The sequence below is a fragment of the Bombina bombina genome, chromosome 3 (assembly GCF_027579735.1).
Source record: "Bombina bombina isolate aBomBom1 chromosome 3, aBomBom1.pri, whole genome shotgun sequence".
NCBI lineage: Eukaryota > Metazoa > Chordata > Amphibia > Anura > Bombinatoridae > Bombina > Bombina bombina.
Genome location: NC_069501.1, coordinates 539,802,076 through 539,828,825, shown reverse-complemented (window position 1 = coordinate 539,828,825; position 26,750 = coordinate 539,802,076). Strand labels below are relative to the sequence as shown.

General features: G+C 38.4%; 1 protein-coding gene across 1 annotated transcript in view; it reads right to left on the bottom strand.

Annotated features, from left to right (window-relative positions):
* The window catches only part of COL8A2 (collagen type VIII alpha 2 chain), a 233,782-nt gene extending 208,803 nt beyond the window's left edge, over positions 1–24,979 (bottom strand). The window contains exon 1 of the mRNA XM_053707010.1: positions 24,831–24,979. The gene's annotated coding sequence lies outside the window, so the exon portion shown is untranslated. The remainder of the gene's footprint in view (positions 1–24,830) is intronic.
* Between the last annotated feature and the right edge of the window lie 1,771 nt (positions 24,980–26,750).

Genomic DNA, 26,750 nt, shown 5'->3' with positions numbered 1-26,750 from the left:
TTACCCAGTTTGCAATAAAATTGGGCTTTTTATAAATCCCACTTTTCTGTAGTGTAGCTGCCCCCCTCAATACCCTACCCCCCTCCCAGATCCCTTTCCCAACGTTATTCCCACCTCCCTCTCCCACCTTCCTCTCCCACCACTTGTCGTTTAGTGGTTGTGCGCGTGCGCGTGCACGTTCCGTCCCCCCCTGCACGCGCGCTTCCACAAAACAGATCCCCCACTGGCCGGAACTTCTCCAGCGATGGGCCGCCTCTCTGCAATAGCTCTCACCCACCAACGAATAATCGGCACCATCGCTGACCGATGCAGAGAGGGCCACAGAGTGTCTCTCTCTCTGCATTGGATGCTTCAAAAAGGTTATTGCAGGATGCCTCAATATCGAGGCATGATTGCATTAACCTAAAAGTGGCTGGAAGCGATTATGATCGCTTCCAGCGCTTCAAACCCCTGAGGACGTCCTTGGTCATTAAATTACACCCTTTGTAGGACGTGCCTGACACATCCTCGGTCGCCAAGGGGTTAAAACACTAAATAAATGATAGATAGAATGATGCATTCAAGGTAAAGATTAGTCTGAGAATAACATGTAGATGTATTTTTTAAAGCTTCATTAGATGTTTAAATATTGACACAATAAGTGTAAAGTTTTAGTGTTTATAAAACAATGGGAGATACCATGTTGTAACCTAGGTTACCTTCTCTGCTGTGGCCAATTAGGGACAGTTATAAACAGGTTACTAGAGTGTGCAGTCAATGGCTGTGTGGAATATAACTGTTCTGTTTTTCCATTTCTATCAGGAACTGAAAAGCTCACAATTTTAGAATTGACTTAAAGGCAAAGGGTACAAAATAAATAAATTAAGTATATTGAAGAGTTTTTTTTATATATATGCAATTTATCATTTTATAATTCCATCTCAAAGTGTTGAATGCCTCTTTAAGTATTGAAATTTAAAGTATATGTGTGGATACAACAGCAAAGGCAGCTTTTTCAAATTAAATTTAAATGAAAACAATTTAATAAAATCCAGCACATAAAATGGATTATTGGGTAGACATAAAAGGGGAGAAAAACAATTACAGTACACTACATCTCACTGCACAAATCGCATTTATGAAATCTCAGTCTACCTACTGTGCTTATGCAATCTCACTGTACCAACCAGGATTGTAGAAATCTGGTGAGTACAGTAAAAACTAATTAAACTTTCATAATTCAGAAAGGGTATGAATTTTAAACAACTTTCCAAGTTCTGATATCAAATTGCACAGTCTTGTTATATGTACAGTTTGAGGAACCAGATCCTACTAAGAATGCGCAAGAGTTCACATTGTATATGTTTATGAGTCTGATTTGTTGATAGCTGTCACATGATACAGTGGTCCAGCAAATGAAAGATTTTTTTTCAGAAAAAAAATCTACTGCTCATTTGAAATTCAGAGCAAGTGTTCTACTGTATTTAATGGTCTTCTAAGAAAAACCGCATCTGGAGCTTATGAAGATGTTAGGTATAGCCTGGAGGGAGTTGAACACAGAACATCAAATGCAGAGAAACAAGACTTTAGCCAACATTAAAGAAAAAATGGTTTATCTTTCATAAAAGCTTTCCAACATATATTATTGTATATTCATAGACCCTATAGACCCTATAGACCCTATAGAATACATACTCTCTCTCCTTACAAATATCTATATATCACTTTTATACGCTTTTATTTCTTTTTTAAAAAATTTTTTTTTTACTATTTGTGTTTTGTGTTTTATTTTCATCTACACACCTCATACCACTAACATGAATCCAAATATGACTATGCTGTTATTTGTGATAACCCTTTTCTCACTCCAATTTTGTTCATATCACTACTGCCATAAGCACACACCTCAAACTGGAAAACAAATTAACATACACCATGGCCTGCTCTGTTGCTGTAACTTATCTGCTGAGTGCTGGTGGAGAGTTATAAAAAATAACCCTCCTACCCCCACCTCACAAAATTATAAAGAACCCCATTCACTATATGGCCAAACAAAAATTATGTCCAAATTCCTATTCCTTATGTTACTTGCCCTTGCAAATGATGTAGAGTCTAACCCTGGTCCCCCAACAAATTCCATTCCTAGCCTTCCAGCTAAAAAAGGCCTCTCCTTTGTGCACTGTAATAGCCGCAGCTTACTACCAAAAATTGATGCACTGCAAACATGGGCCTAAATTACGAGTTCTGCGCTAGGGTTAAAAATCAGAGTTGGCAGGTCCCAGCGCTGCTTTTTAACACCCGCTGGTATTACGAGTCTTGAAGGTACAGGTGTACCGCTCACTTTTTTGGCCAGACTCGGAAATACTGCAAATCTTCTTACGTCAATGGGACTTGCAAAGCGCCGGTATTACGAGTCTGACCAAAAGTGAGCGGTACACCCTGTCCTGTCAAGACTGGTACCGCATTTAAAAGTCAGTAGTTAAGAGTTTTATGCTACGGTGTAGTGTAGTACCTATAAAATAAACCCTAAGCTAGCTACAATATAACTAATAGTTACATTGTATCTAGCTTAGGGTTTATTTTTATTTTACAGGCAACTTTGTATTTATTTTAACTAGGTAGAATAGTTATTAAATAGTTATTAACTATTTAATAACTACCTAGTTAAAATAAATGCAAAGTTACCTGTAAAATAAAACCTAACCTAAGTTACAATTACACCTAACACTACACTATAATTAAATTATTTCCCTAAATTAAATACAATTAATTACAATTAAATAAAATTATCTAAAGTACGAAAACCCCCCACTAAATTACATAAAATAAAGAAATTACAAGATTTTTAAACTAATTACACCTAATCTAATCCCCCTAACAAAATAAAAAAGCCCGCAAAATAAAAAAAAGCCCTACCCTACACTAAATTACAAATAGCCCTTAAAAGGGCCTTTTGCGGGGCATTGCCCCAAAGTAATACTCTTTTACCTGTAAAAAAATTACAAATCCCCCCCCAACATTGAAACCCACCACCCACACAACCAACCCTACTCTAAAACCCACCCAACCCCCCCTTAAAAAAACTAACACTAACCACCTGAAGGTCAACTTACCGGGAGACGTCTTCACCCAACCGTGCCAAAGTCCTCAACGAAGCCGGGAGAAGTCTTCATCTAACCGGGCAGAAGTGGTCCTCCAGACGGGCAGAAGTCTTCATCCAGACGGCATCTTCTATCTTCATCCATCCGTCGCGGAGCGGGTCCTTCTTCAAGACATGTGACGCGGAGCATCCTCTTCTTTCCACAGCCGACGACTGAATGAAGGTTCCTTTAAATGATGTAATTTAAAGGTCCAGAAGTGGTCCTCCAGACGGGCAGAAGTCTTCATCTAACCGGGCAGAAGTGGTCCTCCAGACGGGCAGAAATCTTCATCCAGACGGCATCTTCTATCTTCATCCATCCGGCGCGGAGCAGGTCCATCTTCAAGACATGTGACGCAGAGCATCCTCTTCTTTCCACAGCCGACGACTGAATGAAGGTTCCTTTAAATGACGTAATTTAAAGGTCCAGAAGTGGTCCTCCAGACGGGCAGAAGTCTTCATCCAACCAGGCAGAAGTGGTCCTCCAGAAGGGCAGAAGTCTTCATCCAGACGGCATATTCTATCTTCATCCACCCGGCGTGGAGCAGGTCCATCTTCAAGACATCCGACGCGGAGCATCCTCTTCTTTCCACGGCCGACGACTGAATGAAGGTTCCTTTAAATGACGTCATCCAAGATGGCGTCCCTTCAATTCCGATTGGCTGATAGAATTCTATCAGCCAATCGGAATTAAGGTAGAAAAAATCCTATTGGCTGATCCAATCAGCCAATAGGATTGAGATGGCATTCTATTGGCTGTTCCAATCAGCCAATAGAATGCCAGTTCAATCCTATTGGCTGATTGCATCAGCCAATAGGATTTTTTCTGCCTTAATTCCGATTGGCTGATAGAATTCTATTAGCCAATCGGAATTGAAGGGACGCCATCTTAGATGACATCATTTAAAGGAACCTTCATTCAGTCGTCGGCCGTGGAAACAAGAGGATGCTCCGCGTCGTATGTCTTGAAGATGGACTTGCTCCACGCCGGGTGGATGAAGATGGAATATGCCGTCTGGATGAAGACTTCTGCCCGTCTGGAGGACCACTTCTGCCCGGTTGGATGAAGACTTCTGCCCGTCTGGAGGACCACTTCTGCCCGGTTGGGTGAAGACGTCTCCCAGTAAGGTGATCTTCAGGGGGTTAGTGTCAGGTTCTTTTAAGGGGATATTGGGTGGGTTTTAGAGTAGGGTTGGTTGTGTGGGTGGTGGGTTTTAATGTTGGGGGGGGGATTGTAATTTTTTTTTCAGGTAAAAGAGCTGATTACTTTGGGGCAATGCCCCGCAAAAGGACCTTTTAAGGGCTATTTGTAATTTAGTGTAGGGTAGGGTTTTTTATTTTGGGGGGGCTTTTTCTATTTTGTTAAGGGGATTAGATTAGGTGTAATTAGTTTAAAAATCTTGTAATTTCTTTATTATTTTCTGTAATTTAGTGGGGGGGTTTTTTGTACTTTAGATAATTTTATTTAATTGTAATTAATTGTATTTAATTTAGGTAATTAATTTAATTGTAGTGTAGTGTTAGGTGTAATTGTAACTTAGGTTAGGTTTTATTTTACAGGTATATTTGTCTTTATTTTAACTAGGTAGTTATTAAATAGTTAATAACTATTTAATAACTATTGTACCTAGTTAAAATAAATACAAACTTGCCTGTAAAATAAAAATAAAACCTAAGCTAGATACAATGTAATTATTAGTTATATTGTAGCTAGCTTAGGGTTTATTTTAGAGGTAAGTATTTAGTTTTAAATAGGAATAATTTAGTTAATGATAGTAATTTTATTTAAATTATATTAAAGTTAGGGGGAGTTAGGGTAAGACTTAGGTTTAGGGGTTAATATGTTTATTATAGTGGCAGCGACGTTGGGGACGGCAGATTAGGGGTTAATAAGTGTAGTTAGGTTGCGGCGACATTGGGGGTGGCAGATTAGGGGTTAATAAATATAATGTAGGTGTAAGCGATATTGGAGGCAGCAGATTAGGGGTTCATAAGTATAATGTAGGTGGCGGTGGTGTCCGGAGCAGCAGATTAGTGGTTAATAATATAATGTTGGCGGCAGATTAGGGGTTAATAAGTGTAAGATTAGGGGTGTTTAGACTCGGGGTTCATGTTAGGGTGTTAGGTGTAGACATAAATTTCCTTCCCCCATAGGAATCAATGGGGCTGCGTTAGGAGCTTTACGCTGCTTTTTTGCAGGTGTTAGGTTTTTTTTTCAGCCGGCTCTCCCCCATTGATTCCTATGGGGAAATCGTGCACAAGCACGTTTTACCAGCTCACCGCTAACGTAAGCAGCGCTGGTATTGAAGTGAGATGTGGAGCAAAATTTTGCTCTTCGCTCACTTTTTTTGCGATTAACGCCGGGTTTCTAAAATCCCGTAATACCAGCGTTGTCTGTAAGTGAGCGGTGAGCTTAAACTGCTCTTTAGCACCGCACAGCCTCTAACACAAAATTCGTTATCTAGGCGATGGTGTTTACAATACAAGCCCAAAATCATTGTGATATCTGAATCGTGGCTAACCGCAAAAATACCTGACTCTGCCATTGCAATACATGGGTATTTATGTCATAGAAATGACAGAGCAAAAAGAGGAGACGGCATTGTAATTTATGTTGACAATTCCATAAAGTACACCCCCTTACAAAAATGTAGCTCTCCTGCCACCTTTGATTTCCTTTCTGGCACAATTGAGATCCTGTGCAGTAAATCAATCATTGTTGCAGGAATCTACCGCCCACCCAGCTCCCCTGTGAATTTCCTTTCTGATATAGCCCATCTCCTTAGTGAAACCATAGCTCTTTGGAGATTTTAAAATTGATTGGCTGAATCCTAAAAATAATAGTTCTTGCTCGCTGTTTAAGACTTTGCAGCTAAAGCAATTAATCTCCTCCCCAACTTGCATAAACATTAAAAGCCATAACCACACCCTGCTCGATTGGATTCTCTCCACTTCTCATGATCCGAATCCAGGAGGCAGGTGTTCTCTCTAACAGTTTCAGTGACCACTGCTTAGTGTACTGCGTGCGCAAAATAAAGGCTACTAAATCCTCTCCCAAGGTTAAAATCACCAGGTCCTTCAAAAAATGTAATCTTCAATCATTTCTGAATGACATTAAGAACCTCTCCTGGCACAGATTAAACCTAATCCCAGATAAAGACTCTGCTGTTGAATTCTTTCAGTCCGAACTCCTACATGTTTGGAATTTGCATGCCCCCCTGCGTAAGGTGAGAGTTAAAAAAGCACATATGAATTGGATCACAGCTGACCTCATTCAAATGTACCAGTTTCGGGATTCATTGTGGTCAAAGTTCAAGCATGATCTATGAACGATCACTGTGTATATAGACAATGGCGAAATATATGCACCAAACAAACAAAATTGGCCAAGGCCCAATATTTCTGTGAAAATATGAACAATAACATACCCTAATAACTTACTCCCCCAATCCACTCCCAACCCTCCACTGTCAAAGTGGACAACCAAACCCTGCAATTTCCCTTAGAAGTAGCAAATGCCTTTAACAAATATTTTGTCAGATGCTCCACCACCCTAAATGACAAACTAATAAATGGCACACATCCTGAAACTACAAATGTGGATCAGGCCCCACTAAATCTGCAAAGACCCAATATAGAAAAGTTAAATTTTAGACCTGTACCCATCATTGTCATTAAGAAACACCTTAATAATCTAAAAATGAAAAAACAGTCTTGACCTGATCAAATCCCAGCAATGCTGTTTAAGCTTAGTGTGCCAGCAATTGCTAAACCTGTCACAACCCTAATTAACGAATCCTTGGTGTCTGGATACATACTCAAACCTTGGAAGACTACAAGAGTAGTGCCTATCCATAAAAGTGGTGAGATAACCTTGGTTTCTAACTATCGCCCAATATAATTGCTCCCAGTATAGTCAAAAATCTTGGAAAAATGCATCCATACGCAACTATGTGAGTATTACCAACAATCTAACTATCTGACCCCTGATCAATCAGGTTTTCGCCTGAATCACTCCACTACAACTGCCCTCATAAAAGTTTGCAACGACATCCAAACTGGCATGGAAGAAGGAGACCTAACTGGAGCTATATTCCTTGATTTTGCAAAGGCTTTTGACACAGTAGACCACGACATTCTACTGCTCAAACTAAAAAACTCAGGTATTGGTGATCGTCCGCTAACCTGGTTTTTGATCATATGTATTGGATCGATCACAATATGTCTCCATTTCTGAGAGCGACTCCCTCTCTCTCCCAGTCCTGTGTGGTGTTCCCCAAGGCTCCATTCTCGGCCCCCTACTATTCACATTATTCATAAATGATCTGCCTAATGTCTGCAAATCCTCAACTGTACAAATGTACGCAGACGACACAGTGATCTATGCAAGCAAATCCAATCTACCGCAGCTTGAGGTAATGCTCCAAGACCAGTTCACAGAGGTAGAAAAGTGGATCTCAAAAAACAAACTCTTCCTAAACACTGTCAAAACTGTCACAATGATCTTTGGAATGGTACCTAAATTACACAAACTACAAAATTCCCATCTATGCATCAAAACAAAATCAAATTGCACACTGACCGCAGTCCACTCTTTCAAATACTTGGGTATGTTGTTAGACCCCAATCTATCTTTTGGCCTCCACATAGAAAAACTTGCATCTAAACTTTATACAAAACTAGGTGCCCTGTACAGAAACAAATCCTGCCTAAGCCCTACTGTTAAGGAAAATATTGTACAGCAAATGCTGATGCCAATCATTGATTATGGGGATGTAGTATATGCACCTGCACCGCAAACTCACCTTAATAAACTTAATACATTGTATAACTCGTTCTGCCGCTTTGTGCTACAATGTAACTACAGGACCCACCATTGTGACATGCTAAAAGAACTAAACTGGCTGTCGCTGGAATCCAGACGCACCCTCCATCTTTCCTGCCTTGTGTTTAAGAGCCTTTCTGGGAAGCTCCCACCATACCTGAGCAGAATGCTCTCCCCGGCTATTCCCACCTCCTATAACCTCCAATCCAGTACCAGCACATTATTTAGCTTGCCTCAATACAAAAAGAAAGCAGCTCGATCCTCGTTTTCCTACAGAGCGCCACAATTATGGAACGACCTCCCACACACTTTAAAACCTTCCCCAAGCCTAAAATCCTTTAAGAGATCCCTCTCTACATATCTCAAAACAGAATGCACCTGTCATGGTTGATTATATATTTCCTACCTGTTCTATATTGAATTTTGTATATATTGTGTATTAATATTGTTTTTGTACTTTATTGTACCCTATTGTATCAATGCAATGTTTTGTGGACCCAGGACATACTTAAAAATGAGAGAAATCTCAATGTATCCTTCCTGGTAAAATATTTTATAAATAAATAAATAATATACATAGACAGATATACATATGGTTGGTGGCAGCCAACCGAGGTAAGTTGGGACTCTAAACCAGGGCACCAGGGCCTAATTTTAAGGTGACAGTGACTCACTGGCGACTGGGTTTGTCTAGCCCCATCTTAACCAGTTTACTACCTTAGAGGTGGCAGAGATAAATCCCCCTAAACAGGTTCCCTAGCTGGAAGCATTGTCACAACACCATAGCCACTTAAATGGACAGGAAACCCATAATATTCTTTCATGATTCAGATAGAACCTACAATTTTAAACAACTTGCCAATTTACTTCTATTATCAAATGTATTTCATTCTAGTGGTATATTTTGTTGAAGGAGCAACAATGCACTACTGAGAGATAGCTAAACACATTTAGTGAGTCAATGACAAGAGACATATATATGTACAGCCACCAATCAGCAGCTAGCTAATTGTATGCTCTATCTGAAATATGAAAGGAAAAAATGGGTTTCATCAAGCCCATTTAAAAAGATATAGGAGAAGTTATGGATATGGAAGATGACAAACTTCGCACAGTGATGTAAAATTCAATATCTCAAGCTGTTTTATAGAGTGAAAGATAATTAAATCTACAATAATCGCACATACATATAAATGTAAGCAGTACAATTTTGCACCACTTATTATAATGAACCCTCTATTTCTAAAACCTCTAATGGCATCCCTACTACCACATTTTACCACATTACCGCTCCCGCACACATGCTAACTCCGCTCGACTCCTGTTTGGGTGTTGAAAGTAAATATTTATCGCTTGCGCGCACAAAAAGATGAAGTTAGAATATAGCGATCACGTTAACATACTCTCCCATTGACTTCAATAGAGAGAGAAAAGTGGGGAAAAAAAATCTAAACCCATACTCGCACTCTAACCCAAATCGCCTTAAGCTCCCTACTCTAATAACCCCTAAACCACTGCATAGCCCATTGCAAAGTAACCCACTACACTATTAACCTGACACCCACTAGTTTACCCCAGAACAGACTAACCTTACCTTAACAATATATTTAAAAAAAACTTAGGCCTAGATTTAGAGTTCGGCGGTAGCCGTCAAAACCAGCGTTAGAGGCTCCTAACGCTGGTTTTGGCCGCCCGCTGGTATTTGGAGTCAGTGATTAAAGGGTCTAACGCTCACTTTACAGCCGCGACTTTTCCATACCGCAGATCCCCCTACGCCATTTGCGTAGCCTATCTTTTCAATGGGATCTTTCTAACGCTGGTATTTAGAGTCGTTTCTGCAGTGAGCGTTAGAGCTCTAACGACAAGATTCCAGCCGCCTGAAAAAAGCAGGAGTTAAGAGCTTTCTGGCTAACGCCGGTTTATAAAGCTCTTAACTACTGCACCCTAAAGTACACTAACACCCATAAACTACCTATGTACCCCTAAACTGAGGTCCCCCCACATCGCCGCCACTCGATTAAAAATTTTAACCCCTAATCTGCCGACCGCCACCTACGTTATCCCTATGTACCCCTAATCTGCTGCCCCTAACATCGCCGACCCCTATGTTATATTTATTAACCCCTAATCTGCCCCCCACAACGTCGCCGACACCTGCCTACACTTATTAACCCCTAATCTGCCGAGCGGACCTGCAGCGCTACTATAATAAAGTTATTAACCCCTAATCCGCCTCACTAACCCTATCATAAATAGTATTAACCCCTAATCTGCCCTCCCTAACATCGCCGACACCTACCTTCAATTATTAACCCCTAATCTGCCGACCGGAGCTCACCGCTATTCTAATAAATGTATTAACCCCTAAAGCTAAGTCTAACCCTAACACTAACACCCCCCTAAGTTAAATATAATTTTTATCTAACGAAATAAATTAACTCTTATTAAATAAATGATTCCTATTTAAAGCTAAATACTTACCTGTAAAATAAATCCTAATATAGCTACAATATAAATTACATTTATATTATAGCTATTTTAGGATTAATATTTATTTTACAGGTAACTTTGTATTTATTTTAACCAGGTACAATAGCTATTAAATAGTTAAGAACTATTTAATAGTTACCTAGTTAAAATAATTACAAATTTACCTGTAAAATAAATCCTAACCTAAGATATAATTAAACCTAACACTACCCTATCAATAAAATAATTAAATAAACTACCTACAATTACCTACAATTAACCTAACACTACACTATCAATAAATTAATTAAACACAATTGCTACAAATAAATACAATTAAATAAACTATCTAAAGTACAAAAAATAAAAAAGAACTAAGTTACAGAAAATAAAAAAATATTTACAAACATAAGAAAAATATTACAACAATTTTAAACTAATTACACCTACTCTAAGCCCCCTAATAAAATAACAAAGACCCCCAAAATAAAAAATTCCCTACCCTATTCTAAAATACAAAAATTACAAGCTCTTTTACCTTACCAGCCCTGAACAGGTCCCTTTGCGGGGCATGCCCCAAGAATTTCAGCTCTTTTGCCTGTAAAAAAAAACATACAATACCCCCCCCCCAACATTACAACCCACCACCCACATACCCCTAATCTAACCCAAACCCCCTTAAATAAACCTAACACTAATCCCCTGAAGATCTTCCTACCTTGTCTTCACCATCCAGGTATCACCGATCCGTCCTGGCTCCAAGATCTTCATCCAACCCAAGCGGGGGTTGGCGATCCATAATCCGGTGCTCCAAAGTCTTCCTCCTATCCGGCAAGAAGAGGACATCCGGACCGGCAAACATCTTCTCCAAGCGGCATCTTCTATGTTCTTCCATCCGATGACGACCGGCTCCATCTTGAAGACCTCCAGCGCGGATCCATCCTCTTCTTCCGACGACTAGACGACGAATGACGGTTCCTTTAAGGGACGTCATCCAAGATGGCGTCCCTCGAATTCCGATTGGCTGATAGGATTCTATCAGCCAATCGGAATTAAGGTAGGAATTTTCTGATTGGCTGATGGAATCAGCCAATCAGAATCAAGTTCAATCCGATTGGCTGATCCAATCAGCCAATCAGATTGAGCTCGCATTCTATTGGCTGTTCCGATCAGCCAATAAAATGCGAGCTCAATCTGATTGGCTGATTGGATCAGCCAATCGGATTGAACTTGATTCTGATTGGCTGATTCCATCAGCCAATCAGAAAATTCCTACCTTAATTCCGATTGGCTGATAGAATCCTATCAGCCAATCGGAATTCGAGGGACGCCATCTTGGATGACGTCCCTTAAAGGAACCGTCATTCGTCGTCTAGTCGTCGGAAGAAGAGGATGGATCCGCGCTGGAGGTCTTCAAGATGGAGCCGGTCGTCATCGGATGGAAGAACATAGAAGATGCCGCTTGGAGAAGATGTTTGCCGGTCCGGATGTCCTCTTCTTGCCGGATAGGAGGAAGACTTTGGAGCACCGGATTATGGATCGCCAACCCCCGCTTGGGTTGGATGAAGATCTTGGAGCCAGGACGGATCGGTGATACCTGGATGGTGAAGACAAGGTAGGAAGATCTTCAGGGGATTAGTGTTAGGTTTATTTAAGGGGGTTTGGGTTAGATTAGGGGTATGTGGGTGGTGGGTTGTAATGTTGGGGGGGGGTATTGTATGTTTTTTTTTACAGGCAAAAGAGCTGAAATTCTTGGGGCATGCCCCGCAAAGGGCCCTGTTCAGGGCTGGTAAGGTAAAAGAGCTTGTAATTTTTGTATTTTAGAATAGGGTAGGGAATTTTTTATTTTGGGGGTCTTTGTTATTTTATTAGGGGGCTTAGAGTAGGTGTAATTAGTTTAAAATTGTTGTAATATTTTTCTTATGTTTGTAAATATTTTTTTATTTTCTGTAACTTAGTTCTTTTTTATTTTTTGTACTTTAGATAGTTTATTTAATTGTATTTATTTGTAGCAATTGTGTTTATTTAATTTATTGATAGTGTAGTGTTAGGTTAATTGTAGGTAATTGTAGGTAGTTTATTTAATTATTTTATTGATAGGGTAGTGTTAGGTTTAATTATATCTTAGGTTAGGATTTATTTTACAGGTAAATTTGTAATTATTTTAACTAGGTAACTATTAAATAGTTCTTAACTATTTAATAGCTATTGTACCTGGTTAAAATAAATACAAAGTTACCTGTAAAATAAATATTAATCCTAAAATAGCTATAATATAAATGTAATTTATATTGTAGCTATATTAGGATTTATTTTACAGGTAAGTATTTAGCTTTAAATAGGAATCATTTATTTAATAAGAGTTAATTTATTTTGTTAGATAAAAATTATATTTAACTTAGGGGGGTGTTAGTGTTAGGGTTAGACTTAGCTTTAGGGGTTAATACATTTATTAGAATAGCGGTGAGCTCCGGTCGGCAGATTAGGGGTTAATAATTGAAGGTAGGTGTCGGCGATGTTAGGGAGGGCAGATTAGGGGTTAATACTATTTATGATAGGGTTAGTGAGGCGGATTAGGGGTTAATAACTTTATTATAGTAGCGCTCAGGTCCGCTCGGCAGATTAGGGGTTAATAAGTGTAGGTAGGTGTCGGCGACGTTGTGGGGGGCAGATTAGGGGTTAATAAATATAACATAGGGGTCGGCGATGTTAGGGCAGCAGATTAGGGGTACATAGAGATAACGTAGGTGGCGGCGGTTTACGGAGCGGCAGATTAGGGGTTAAAAGTGTAATGCAGGGGTCAGCGATAGCGGGGGCGGCAGATTAGGGGTTAATAAGTGTAAGGGTAGGGGTGTTTAGACTCGGGGTACATGTTAGAGTGTTAGGTGCAGACGTAGGAAGTGTTTCCCCATAGGAAACAATGGGGCTGCGTTAGGAGCTGAACGCTGCTTTTTTGCAGGTGTTAGGTTTTTTTTCAGCTCAAACAGCCCCATTGTTTCCTATGGGAGAATCGTGCACGAGCACGTTTTTGAGGCCGGCCGCGTCCGTAAGCAACTCTGGTATCGAGAGTTGCATTTGCGGTAAAAATGCTCTACGCTCCTTTTTTGGAGCCTAACGCAGCATTTGTTTGAACTCTCGATACCAGAGTTAAATTTATGGTGCGGCCAGAAAAAAACCCGCGGAGCGTTAACAGCCCTTTTACCGCCAAACTCCAAATCTAGCCGTTACATTGCATACAGAAAGAGAAGTGCTCTACCAGGAATGGACAACAGCTCAGTAGCTTGTTCAATGTCCCTGTTACCACCAAGGAGCAGCCATTTTTAGCCTAATTGTGCTTTTTACAGAAGTATATCAGTCTGATCCCGCCTAGTAAGGTCAATCCAGTGCCGAAATACAAGGCAATCATCCTTTGAACAAGAAACATGACAACCCCAGACGAACGTTTCGGCCTTCATTGGGCCTCGTCAGAGAGGTGCCGTCATATTGCTCTTAGTACATTGGACTAGGAGTCCACGTCTGGTTTCCCCATCACCCTTTCCTGAAGAGCGCTTCTCTCTTTGCATGCAAAATAAATTTGCATTACTTAAAGTGATGGTAAACAACCGCTATCTGCTATGCAGTATGTGAATAACCGTCAAAAAGAAATTGCCACTTTCATTCATCAGTATCGTGATATGTGTTGATTAGAATATAATACCAATGAAGCATCTTTATTCCAGCCGCTGTTACTCTGTCCGTCTATGTTAAAGCACTTTTTTTTGTGTCACGTTCTTTGAACTTTCAAACATTGGCAGGCCCAGCTGTCGTCCTTCGATCATAAGCCCCTTACTCGTATAGTGAATGCGCAAACTATTTTCAGCCGCGGCACAAATTTTAGCTTTATCTCAGAAAGTCCAGAGAATAATGTAGGGAGCGGGGTGGTACCGCTCTCTACATCACATAGTTCGGAAAGCAGGAAGAAGAGGGGGTGGAGTAAGCTTCCATCGGCAGGTAGGAGAAATATATATATTTTTTAAATAATAGTGCAAAAAAGAAACATGAAGCAATACAGAATGCATAAAAAACTACCATTACCATAAATAAAAAAACAGTTATGCCTATTCTAAAACTTTACTGAAAAAACAAAACTACCCCAAAATAAAAAAAGCCTATACTAACACTAAACTACAGATATAGCCCTTAAAAGGGCCTTTTGTATGACATTGCCCTAAAGTGTTAGCTCTTTTTGTGAGAAAAAAAAAAACTACTAACCTCTACAATTAATCCCCCCCCCCCAAAAAAAAACACCTCTAAAATGTGCCCTGAAAAGTGAATTTGGCTGGGCATTGCCCGTAAAAAGGCATTTAGCTCTTTTGCTGCCCAAGAAAATAAAAAATAAAAACCATAATCTTTAAACAAAAAACACCCAAAACACTAAACCCAAAAGATAGTACTCACCAAAGATGAATCCCGGCAGTACTCCATCTTCATCCCAGCGGTGGTCTTCATCCATCTTCTTATCTTCATCCCCAATGTCCTCTTTATGAGATCACCAGCCACACACTGTATTTTGAATGCATAGTACCCCTTTTAATTCTATTGGCTGATTTGAAAATTAAAATTAGCCAATAGGAATGCAGGGGTACTCTTATATAAAAAGGGTACCTCGCATTCAAAATTCAGTGTGCGCCGCCGGGATAAAGATGAAGCACCACTGCCCAGAATCATGTTTGGTGCGTACCATCTTCGGGGTTTAGTGTTAGGGTTTTTTAAGATTAGGGTTTTTGTTTTTTTATTTTTTCTTGGGCAGCAAAAGAGCTAAATGCCATTTTAAGGGAAATGCCCAGCCAAATGCCATTTTTTGTGTAGTTTTTTTTAGATAGACTTTTTTTTGGTGGGGTATGTAGGGTTAATTGTAGAGGTTAATGGGGGGGTTTCTCACAAAAAGAGCTGACACCTTCAAAAGGTCAATTTAAGGGCTATATCTAGCATAGTTTTTTTTATTTTGGGGTGGGTTTTTTTGAGTGGGGTTTTAGAATAGGCATAACTGTTTTTTTCTTTTAGGTAATTTTTTATTTTTGTAATGGTAGTTTTTTATTTTTAAGTAATGTAATGTTAGGTTTTTGTTTTTAAAGTAATGTTAAGCTTTTTTTTTTACTTTTTCAGGTAAGTTTTTTTTGTTTTGTTTTTAAAGGTAGTTATTTTTTTTTTTTAAAGGTAAGCTTGGGGTAACCTAGTGGATGTTGGGTTAGGGGGGTTTAGATGTTATTGGGTTACTTTGCGATGGGGGGGGTGTTGGGGTTTAGGGGCTAATAGTGTAGTGGGTTACTTTACGATGGGGATGTGGTGGTTTAGGGGTTAATAGTGTAGTGGGTTACTTTGCGATAGGGGTGTGGCAGTTTAGGGGTTGATAGACTAGTTTAGTGCAACTGTTTTCTCTGGCCAAACTTTTTTATTAAAGTTTGAGCGGTAAATGCGATTGCAAAAGTGATCACATTTACTTTCAACTTGTAATTGGAGCGGACATTAGGCTTAACGCTGCCCATAGAAAATGGGAGTGTATATTACTGCGATTTTGCACAAACAAACAGCATGCCACTTCTAATATAATAATTTGAATGTAAAGAGCACTGCAATATCACAATCACGTTTACGCTCCTCGCTCTAACGATAGAGCCCAATTCATTATCTGGCCCTTAGTCTTCTATCCTTTACCTCCCATGACACTCACAACTAACACAAATAACCACACATCTACCATTCATTATCAACCCTTATTCCTTGAGGATAATCTCATTTTACCGTACAGGACGTGTGGGAGCTTTACCCCTGTGGTCAAAATACTCTATGACTTTATGTAACAGAGGGAAAAACAACGTGCTATTTATTTAAATAAATATCCTTTTATTGGATTTGAAGTTTCCCTCTTTTTTTATATCTAAGGGATGATAAAGTTCTTTCAACCAAATATTCCCTTCTGAAAAGACTGCTTGCTACAGAACCACCCTTTATTACAGGTAACAAATGAATGCAAAAACATTCAGAACATGTTATTAAGACACATACACACATGTTACAATACTAACTGTTAAATATTTACATTTTCTTGGCTGGAAACAAAACTACTGTTGTTTTGCAAGAAAACACTGTTACAGAATAGCTACAAGGGAGGGATGTGGCTATTCAGATCATGTGATCACTGCTCACCCCTCTCTCTCTCTCTAAAATAAGGGTCAGCCTCATTACAAACATGTTACCATAAAGCACATAATTAACCAAGCCAAAAATGGTCATATATGAATATGATTACAGGTCAATAAGTCCATAAAATCAATATTTCTCTTTCAGAATTTTTTTATTCATTATTTAAGATATTTGTATTTATTTTCTGTTGTCATACATGGTAAAAACCTGTTTAGCTATCCATGATGTTTCTATTTTTTTATGCCATCCATGCTTTGCTCTCACCTTTCCTTTAAGATACAAAGGCTGACACAAAGGTTTCAGGGTTAGTGGTCTAAACTAATGTATGATATGAGATTGTGGTTAACAGAAGGGCTGCAGGGATATGTAGTTTGAAGTAGCCTAATGCTGTATATGGCTAACAGAGGGGTTGCAGGGATATGTAGTTTGAAGTGGCCTAATGCTGTATATGGCTAACAGAGGGGCTGCAGGGATATGTAGTTTGAAGTGGCCTAATGCTGTATATGGCTAACAGAGGGGCTGCAGAGATATGTAGTTTGAAGTGGCCTAATGCTGTATATGGCTAACAGAGGGGCTGCAGGGATATGTAGTTTGAAGTGGCCTAATGCTGTATATGGCTAACAGAGGGGCTGCAGGGATATGTAGTTTGAAGTGGCCTAATGCTGTATATGGCTAACAGAGGGGCTGCAGGGATATGTAGTTTGAAGTGGCCTAATGCTGTATATGGCTAACAGAGGGGCTGCAGGGTTAGGGCCGGACTGGGAAGCCAGACTGCACCTGGAAATTTTGAAAGGATGTCCCAGCTTGTCTTTTTAAAAAATTAGTGTGCATATTTTTATAATCTCTAGTGATTGCCAGTGAATTTTGGTTTATAATACTCCCAAGATGTAACCACTTGAAAATCTTGATTTATAAAAGGGGGCTACATTAAATCTTACACATACAGGCCCATTTATCAAAGGGCTTGCGGACCTGATCCGACACTGCGGATCAGGTCTGCAAGACCTCGCTAAATGCGGAGAGCATAACATTGCACCAGCAGCTCACAAGAGCTGCTGGTGCAACGCCGCCCTCTGCTGACTCGGGGCCAATTGGCCGCCAGCAGGGAGGTGTCAATCAACCCGATCGTATTCGATCGGGTTGATTTTCGGCGATTCCTGTCCGCCTGCTCAGAGCAGGCGGACAGGGTTATGGAGCAGCGGTCTTTAGACCGCTGCTTCATAAGTTGTGTTTCTCGCGAGTCTGAAGACTCGCCAGAAACACGGCCCTTCAAGCTCTGTAAGGAGCTTGATAAATGGGCCTGCATGGCTCCTCTGCTGTACATCCTTAACGAAAAAAACTAAATTATATTATTTTTTTCCATTTACACTAAATTACTCTAAATACTGAAACAAATTTGTTTCTCATTAGTAGACATTTTCATTTTAAACAACGTGGTCAGAAATAATGTGCAATCAACAAAAAAATAATACATTTTTAAAAACTAGTAGAACAAGTCAAAATCTTCATAGACTGTTTAAATTGACTTTGAAACCAATAACAAGTTCCTTCTGTAGAAGAAATTGCTTATTGGTTGCTAAGAACAACTCCTACGGTTATATTGAGTATTAAAGGGACACTGAACCCAAATTTTTTCTTTTGTAATTCAGAAAGAGCATGCAATTTTAAGCAACTTTCTAATTTACTCCTATTATCAATTTTTCTTCGTTCTCTTGCTATCATTATTTGAAAAAGAAGGCATCTAAGCTTTTTTTTGGTTTCAGTACTCTGGACAGCACTTTTTTTTATTGGTGGATGAATTTATCCACCAATCAGCAAGGACAACCCAGGTTGTTCACCAAAAATGGGCCGGCATCTAAACTTACATTCTTGCATTTCAAATAAAGATACCAAGAGAATGAAGAAAATTTGATAATAGGAGTAAATTAGAAAGTTGCTTAAAATTTCATGCTCAATCTGAATCACAAAATAATTTTTTTGGGTACAGTGTCCCTTTAATAAAAAAAAGTCACAAGCAATTGAAAAAAAAACAACTTTTTTAAGCATTGATAACATATATTTGCCAGAAATTCAAAGCTATAATACAAAGACAAAAATACCTTTGGTGTTCCCTTATAAGCAAAAGCATTGACCTGTCAAAACATCCCCTCCTGTGTTGGAAAGCACAAAAGTCTCAGCTGCCTAAGAAGCTTTTCACCACACCTAAAGAGCATACTCCCTTAAAGGGACAGTCTAGTATAAATTAAACTTTCATTATTCAGATAGAACTTTTAATTTTAATCAGCTTTCCAATTTACTTTTATCATCAAATTTGCTTTTTTCTCTTGGTATTCTTAGTTTAAACTAAACCTAGGTAGGCTCATATGCTAATGTCTAAGCCTTTGAGGGCTGCCTCTTATCACATGCTTTTTAAATCTCTTTTCAACACAAAGAGAGAAAGTACACGTGGGCTATATAGATAACACTGTGTTCAGGCACAGAAAGTTATTTAAGATCTAGCACAATACAATGCTAAATTTAAGACAATAGATAGTAAACAGTCACAGTCATGTGATCAGGGGGCTGGAAGAAGGTTCCTAGATACAAGATAATCACAGAGGTAAAAAGTATATTATTATAATTGTGTTGGTTTTGCAAAACTGGGGAATGGGTAATAAAGGGATTGTCTATCTTTTAAAACAATAACAGTTCTATGCTAGACTGTCCCTTTAAAGAGGTAATTTTGACTTTTGTTTTGAATTTGGCTGTAATTTAGAATTTCAGTAATGGTGGAGATGTCATGTTTAAATCAGTTGAAAATGTTGCAAATGTTCTATATTCTAATTCAAGCCTAAAGGATATGATTAATCATGGCTACAGCTACAGTCCCAATGGCTGAATGTATTATTATACAATTTGGCATTGCAATAAAAGTATATTCAAGGAAGATCATACATTTATAAGTTTGTAACAGTTTTTTCCTCCGCATGCACATAAAGATATAAAGGTGACATCTTTCAAAAGTATACTTAGTTTAAAAAAAATGATGATTTGTATGATTTTTTTTTTTTAATCCTCTCACAGTCTTATTTTTCATTTAAAATTCCAGATGAAGATGCAGCCAGTACTTGAAGCATATGTGTGTATGACTGCTTCTGATTGGCTCCTAAACTGTATCTTCTTTAATCAAATTTGCTTCATTCTCCTGCTATCCTTGATGAACCAGGTGGACACAGCAAGTGATCTAGAGAGGACCGGCATATGCGATTCTACAAATTACTGGCAGTTTACTAGTTACACTAATGCTCTATTAACATGTAAGAATGGCAATAAATTATGTTTATTGAGCCTACCATGCACATAGCTCTCACACTTAATTAAAGAGACAGTAAACTTAAAATGAAACTTTCATGATTGAGATGGTTTCCAAACCTGTCCCCAAGCCTCGACAGGCCACATTTTGAGGATATCTGAACAGCAGCACAGGTGAAATAATCAGCTGCTTAGTAAACCTGGTTATTTTACCTGCTGTCATCCAAGGTAATCCTGAAAACCAGGCCTGTTGGGGAGGCATGAGGACAGGTTTGAAAACCAGTGAGATACAGCATGCCATTTTGAAGAACTTTCCAATTTACTCCTATTATCGAATTTGTTTCCTCCTCTTTATTAAAAAGTATTCCTAGGCAGGATTAGGAGCAGCCATGCACTACTATAGGCTAGCTGCTGATTGGTTGCTGCACCTATACGCCTATTGTCATTGGCTCACCTGATGTGCTCAACTAGCTCCCAGTAGTGCATTGCTGCTCCATCAAGGATAACAGGAGAATGAAGCAAATTTGATCAAAGAAGCAAACTTGAAAGTTGTTTAACCCTTTGAGTGCTAAGCCATTTCCCACCTTGGTGATAAGCTGGATTTGAGCTTTTTTTATTTTAATTTTTTAATATATATATATATATATATATATATATATATATATATATATTTTCCAGATCCTAGGTTAGGCGAATAACTTTCCAATGGTGGGTCTTGGGGGTCTGTAGCTGCTTAGATGCCTGAGATACAGGCTTCTAAGCAGAATGCCCCCATTTCCCTATATTGTTAATTGTAAATTTTAAATAAAGTTGCACAGTGATGTCATCACGCGAAACGTGAAGCCCCGGTGATGACTGCCACAATACAGGCCAGATCGTCCCGGGGTGGAAGTCAGTGGGAGCTCCCAGATTTCCCTCAAGGCTCTGAGCCATCGTCAGCACCTGACTGGGACAATTTGTTCAGAGCCGTCGTTAGCACTCAATGGGTTAAAATTACCTTCTCTATCTGAAACAAGGAAATGTTTGTGTTTCATGTCCCTTTAATATAGATGGCCAAAGCTGCAATGCAATAATATATGATAAGGTGGTTAGTTTAATCACTATTATAATACCTCTTTACTGACACGCCTGATGTTCAAAAAATAAAATGATTTCACTTAATTCTTCAGATTGGGCTAACCCAATTCAGTGGCAGTGACATTACATGCTGAGCTAGGACATTTCCATTTAGCCTGGATTCCCTCGTCTGAGAGCGCAGCTTCTACAGTATAACATTGCAGCTTCCCTTGTCACTGGCAGACTCTTAGTGTACACCTCCTCAGTATCCTTGCCAAGGCTGCCCCAGTCCCTCATCCAAAGCACGTGGCAGCCAGAAAAATAACAGGACTTTGGGACAAAAACCCAGCCTTTATTATCATCACATTTCCACTACGCCTGCCCAAAAATATTAGTCTTCTTTTTTCTTTTTTACTCTTTGCCTCTATGTTTTCTTTCTTTATTTCTCTCTTGCATTATATTACTGAATCTCTAAGTTTACTCTTTCCATTACCTGCTTATTGGGAAACTGGCATTGAGTGTGAAAATGCAAGTTACAGTCTCAGGAGTTTAAAGGTTTAATGAATGAGCCCTGAGAGAACCCAGAGAAAAACAAATGAAAAGACAGACTGGCCACTGTATTCAGATTAGGGCAAAGTGTGGCATAAGCTGCTTTCTTTGGATTAGCCAGTCTTTTTGTAACTGTACAGTATTTATTTCTGTCTGTAAACGTTCATAAGAATGAAGACAGATTCCTGACCTGCTACAACCTCCTGCTCACTAATGAACAGAGAGGGAAACCATGGCCCACAAAACTGTAACCCTATAGAGAATAATATAGCCTATACTTCCATAGGAACTTTCCATAGAACTCTGCATTACTCTCAAAACAACCTCTAATATATTGCTTTTATAATTTATAGGCCAAAATATGTTAATAACAAAACTCCTCCTGCCTGTCCAGTTTATCATAAATCTTCCTTTTAACCAATGTAACATTCACAAGTCTCCATATCCATTCACATTATGTCCAAAAAAAATATTTTCCCTATAAGGTTTCAATATAAGTTCTTCCAATAAGTCATCATATCTCTCCATTTAAAGGGATATGAACCCCAACATTTGTCTTTTATACGTCAGATAGAGCAGGCGATTTTAAACAACTTTCGAATTTACTTCTATTATCAATTTGTCTTTGTTCTCTTGGTATCTTTTGTTGAAAAGCAGGGGCATCTGCGTAGGAGCCGGCCCATTTCTGGAGCACTATATGACAGCAGTTTTGCAAGAATATTATCCATTTGTAGGAGCACTATATGGCAGCACTATTTCCTGCCATGTAGTGCTCCAGGTGCCTATATCATGGGAACAAAGCAAATGTGAGAATATAATTCAATTGAAAACTTTTTTTAAGTGATATGCTCTGTCTGAATCACAAAATAACATTTTTGTGTTTCATTTCCCTTTAACCTACTCCAATATCACCCCATTTAACTAGGCTGACCATATTGCCGCTTTAAAAAGGGACACATATGAAAAATACATATGTCAGGGCTGTTTTCAGGGCTGTTTAAAGAAATGGTTTTGCATAAGTACCCTCACATATGTATTTTTCATATGTGTTCCTTCTTAAAGCGGCAATATGGTCAGCCTACATTTAACGCCTCTCATTAAAGGGACATGAAACACAAATTTTATCTTTCATAATTTAGAAAGAGCATGCAATTTTAAACAACTTTTAAATTGACTTCTATTATCTTATTTGCTTCAAAAGCATATCTAAATAGGCTCAGTAGCTGCTGATTGGTTGCTGCACATAGATGCCTTGTGTGATTGGCTCACCCATGTGCATTGCTATTTATTCAATAAAGGATATCTAAAGAATGAAGCAAATTAGATAATAGAAGTAAATTGGAATATTGTTTAAAATTGTATTCTCTACTTGAATCATTAAATAATTTTTTGGGGTTTAGTGTCCCTTTAAATCCTCTTAAAAACTTTCTTTAAAACATCCCTGTGATATACCTCCCATCTCTTCATCTAACCTCACATAGTAACTCCTCCCCAACCTCTCCCTATAAAATCTCCCCATATATTGTTATTCTAAAACTGATTATATATCTCACAAATGTTCTTTTTGATTAAATTAACCTACCTAATGCACCTTAACATACATGCACACACACACTCTCATATGCATATTCACACATGCACATACATATGCACAAGCACACACGCATGTGCACACACACACACTCACATATGCACACCAACTAAACTAGACATAAGAACAACTAACAGACGTCAGGACAAATACATATAACCTCATATACAGACTTTGGTACAAATAATTTTAGCATACACCTAAAGCACAAAAACTAGAATTTTCTGCCTCTCATGGTAACTAACAGATATCAGGACAGTTACCTTTCATCTCTGCTTAAACAGACATCAAGAAAAATTCCTCTCATCACTTTTTTTTATAATACAAAGGTGTAAAGGTGCATAGCACAGCAATTTCTAATGTAAACATTTTGACAAAAAGATTTCAGCTTCTTGTAAAACACAGGTAACAGGGCACGTACTCCTAGCTTATTAATGGTATAAAGGCATCATTACACATTCTTTGTATAACCTTATAAAGACATCAAGATTTTTAACTTGTAGTTTTAATAGTAAATATACATTAAGACACCTAAACAACCTTCATGTCCCTAAAACCATGCTTAGGTATCAGTCCCTTCAAGGTACCTGTATACATACCTTTCACTTCCACCTAATTACAGCTATTTGTGTATGTACCTCAGTCCTCCAATTTATACTTATATATATATATATATATATATATATATATATATATATATATATATATATATATATATATATATATATATATATTATATATTATATATATATACAGAACACATAACTAACATTTTTTTTACTTCAAACCTTATTTCATATATGCAAACTCAAATTCATAAACAAACACATATTAATACATCATAATACCAAACATCAAGGCACATACCTCTAATCTACTACAAAGAGTATACCTACCTTCTGTGTTCTAATAATCACATATCTGTAAACATACCTTTCATCTCCTCCTAATACAAAGACACATAACTCTAACTTCATAATACACATACATCAGAAGCACTTACCTCCTACTAATGCAGATATATAAAACATATACTACTAAACTCTTACTCATACACAAATACCAGGATCCATACCCCTCACCTCCTCCTAATATGCAAACATCAGGACACATACTTCTAATATACAGACACCAGGACTCCCCTCATCTTCTAACATACAGACATGAGGGCACATTTCTTACTATATCAAAGCACATATCTCTCACTATCTCTCACTATCTTCTAATTAGCAAACAAGGTGACACCACTGACTCCATTCAAATACACAGCTATCACTTCACACATTTCTAATCCCCTCCTAATATACAGCAGGGCACATATGTTTCACCCTTCACTTCCTACTAAACCACATCTGCTTCCTCAGTGAAGGATGCGTCTGCACCTGTTACACTGCAGCGATACAATCCCTATCACATTCTCAAACGTTTGTACATAAGTACTCCTGAAGAATCTTATTATCATCATTAGCTCTTACCAGCTTTGTGTGTCTCCTCACTGAGATAAAAACAAGGCACTATTTCACTATTCCCTCCCTGCTGAGGAATAATATGTTTTTCGCGTTCCCTGGCACAGTAGCATCACAAAGTTATGCAAGTAGCTCCTTACATAACAGCAGTTAAAATTTCTTTTCCCCCAGCCTAATACAATTCATTTTTTTTTATTGATGAGATCATACAACCCAAGCAACGTTGCAAATTCTAAGTAAACTAGGCTTGAAATAATGGCAATAACAACAAATGAAACCTACCTTCTTGATTCCAGCCTCTGTCAGCTTCTGGATGAAGATAACTTTTTCTTGTCTCCTAGGGAAACAGCTGGATCTGATGGGCAGACAGCTACTGCTAGCACCTTGCAGTCAGTAAAGCAGCCAGCTGTGCACAGCCTCACACAGGCGAATAGTACATGTGATTATTTAGGATCAGTAAACTCTCTTTAAGACAGAGGGGCGGGTAAGTGGAAGGAGGGGGTAGACCAAGTGGTTTTGAGTGGATTCCAACCCCCAGATTACTTTTCGGTTTCACAGACACAAAATTGTATTTAAAAAAAAAAAAAAAAAAAAAAAAAAAAAAAGTGAGTTATTTTTACTTTTTAAATCATTTGGTGCAGGCGTGTGATCATTGGGTTGGGAGGTGGGAGTGTAATTTTGTGCTTTATTTTATAGGGAGGAGGGATAAAAAAATTTTTTTTCACTTAATGTACTGTCCAATATTGTAAGCAAGTTTACTTAACCTCTGTACTGCCTAATGACTAAAGTTGAGATGAATTATTTGGTTCAGAGGAGTGTTCTGTATAAATAAAATGCTGCTATTTAAATATGTAATTAGCAGTAATGCTTGAACGAGTTTTTTTTTATATATATATAATAAAGGTGGAATTCATTCTTGAATGCCTGTACTGTACATGATCTGCACTGTTACTCATATATTGTCTGAGGCTGCCTGTGAAGTTGTTTGAAAGAGAAATAATGTATAAGAAAATAAGTTGTGCAGAATAGATGTTGGCCACCAGGATAAGTTACTACATTTGTTTGGAAAACACACACACCAGAAACTATACACGGCACTGAAATAGTTGACCAGTGACCACTAAATTCTTGTGTATTCTCATTATAGTTCTGTACAGTACCAATAGGAGTACTATCTGCATGCTAATGTTGTAGGCAGAATGTGCAAGAACGTATAGGTAAGAATAATATCTCAGAACAGGTTTACTTTATTTTAAATATCACCACATGAAAATGTCCCCTGTTTATCTCTCCTGAATAACTTTAGTATGAGAGGGGGGATTTTCTCTATCATTTTTTTAATGCTGTCCTGCTTCCATAGGCACACACTTATCTATCTATTCAGGTTCATTAGAATAACAGTGCAAAATAACTTGTATGGTTTTTAACAAGTTATTTAAAATTCATGGCCATTACAATCTATTTAAAAGTAATTAGAAAAACTTTTTTTCCAATGGTCCTACACTATGTTAAAGGGACAGGAAACCTACATTTTTTTCATGATTCAGACAGAGCATACAATTTTAAACAACTTTAAAATGTACTTCTATTATCTAGTGTACTTTATTATTTAGATATCCTTTGTTGAAAAACATAGCTAGGTAGGCTCAGCACCTGTGTCCTATTTGCTGATTAGTGGCTGCACATTTAAAATCTATCTATATCTTTGAAAAAATATAAATAAGAATATCATGGGGTCAAGTTATTAAATGTCCGCCTGATATTGCTAAATGCCAACAGCATACGCTGTCGGCATTTAACATTGCACAAGCTTTTCTTGTGAAATGCTTGTGCAATGCCGCCTCTGCACATTCGCAGCCAATCAGCTGCTAGCAGGGGGTGTAAATCATCCCGATCGTATCTGATCTGTATGATTGTAGTCCGCCAAAGGGTACATGGCGGAGAAGTTAAGGAGCAGCGGTCTTACGATTGCTGCTTCTTAACTTATGTTTCCGGCGAGCCGGAAACTACGGGTGGAGATAGCAGCATCCACTGCTTATTAAATCTCCCCCTATGTATCTATCTATATCTCCTTAAAGGGATATGCCATCGTACATTTTTCATGATTCAGATAGAGCATACAATTCAAAATAACTTTCCAATTTACGTCTATTATAAAATTTGCATCATTCTTTTAGTATCTGAAGACATCAGGTGAGCCAA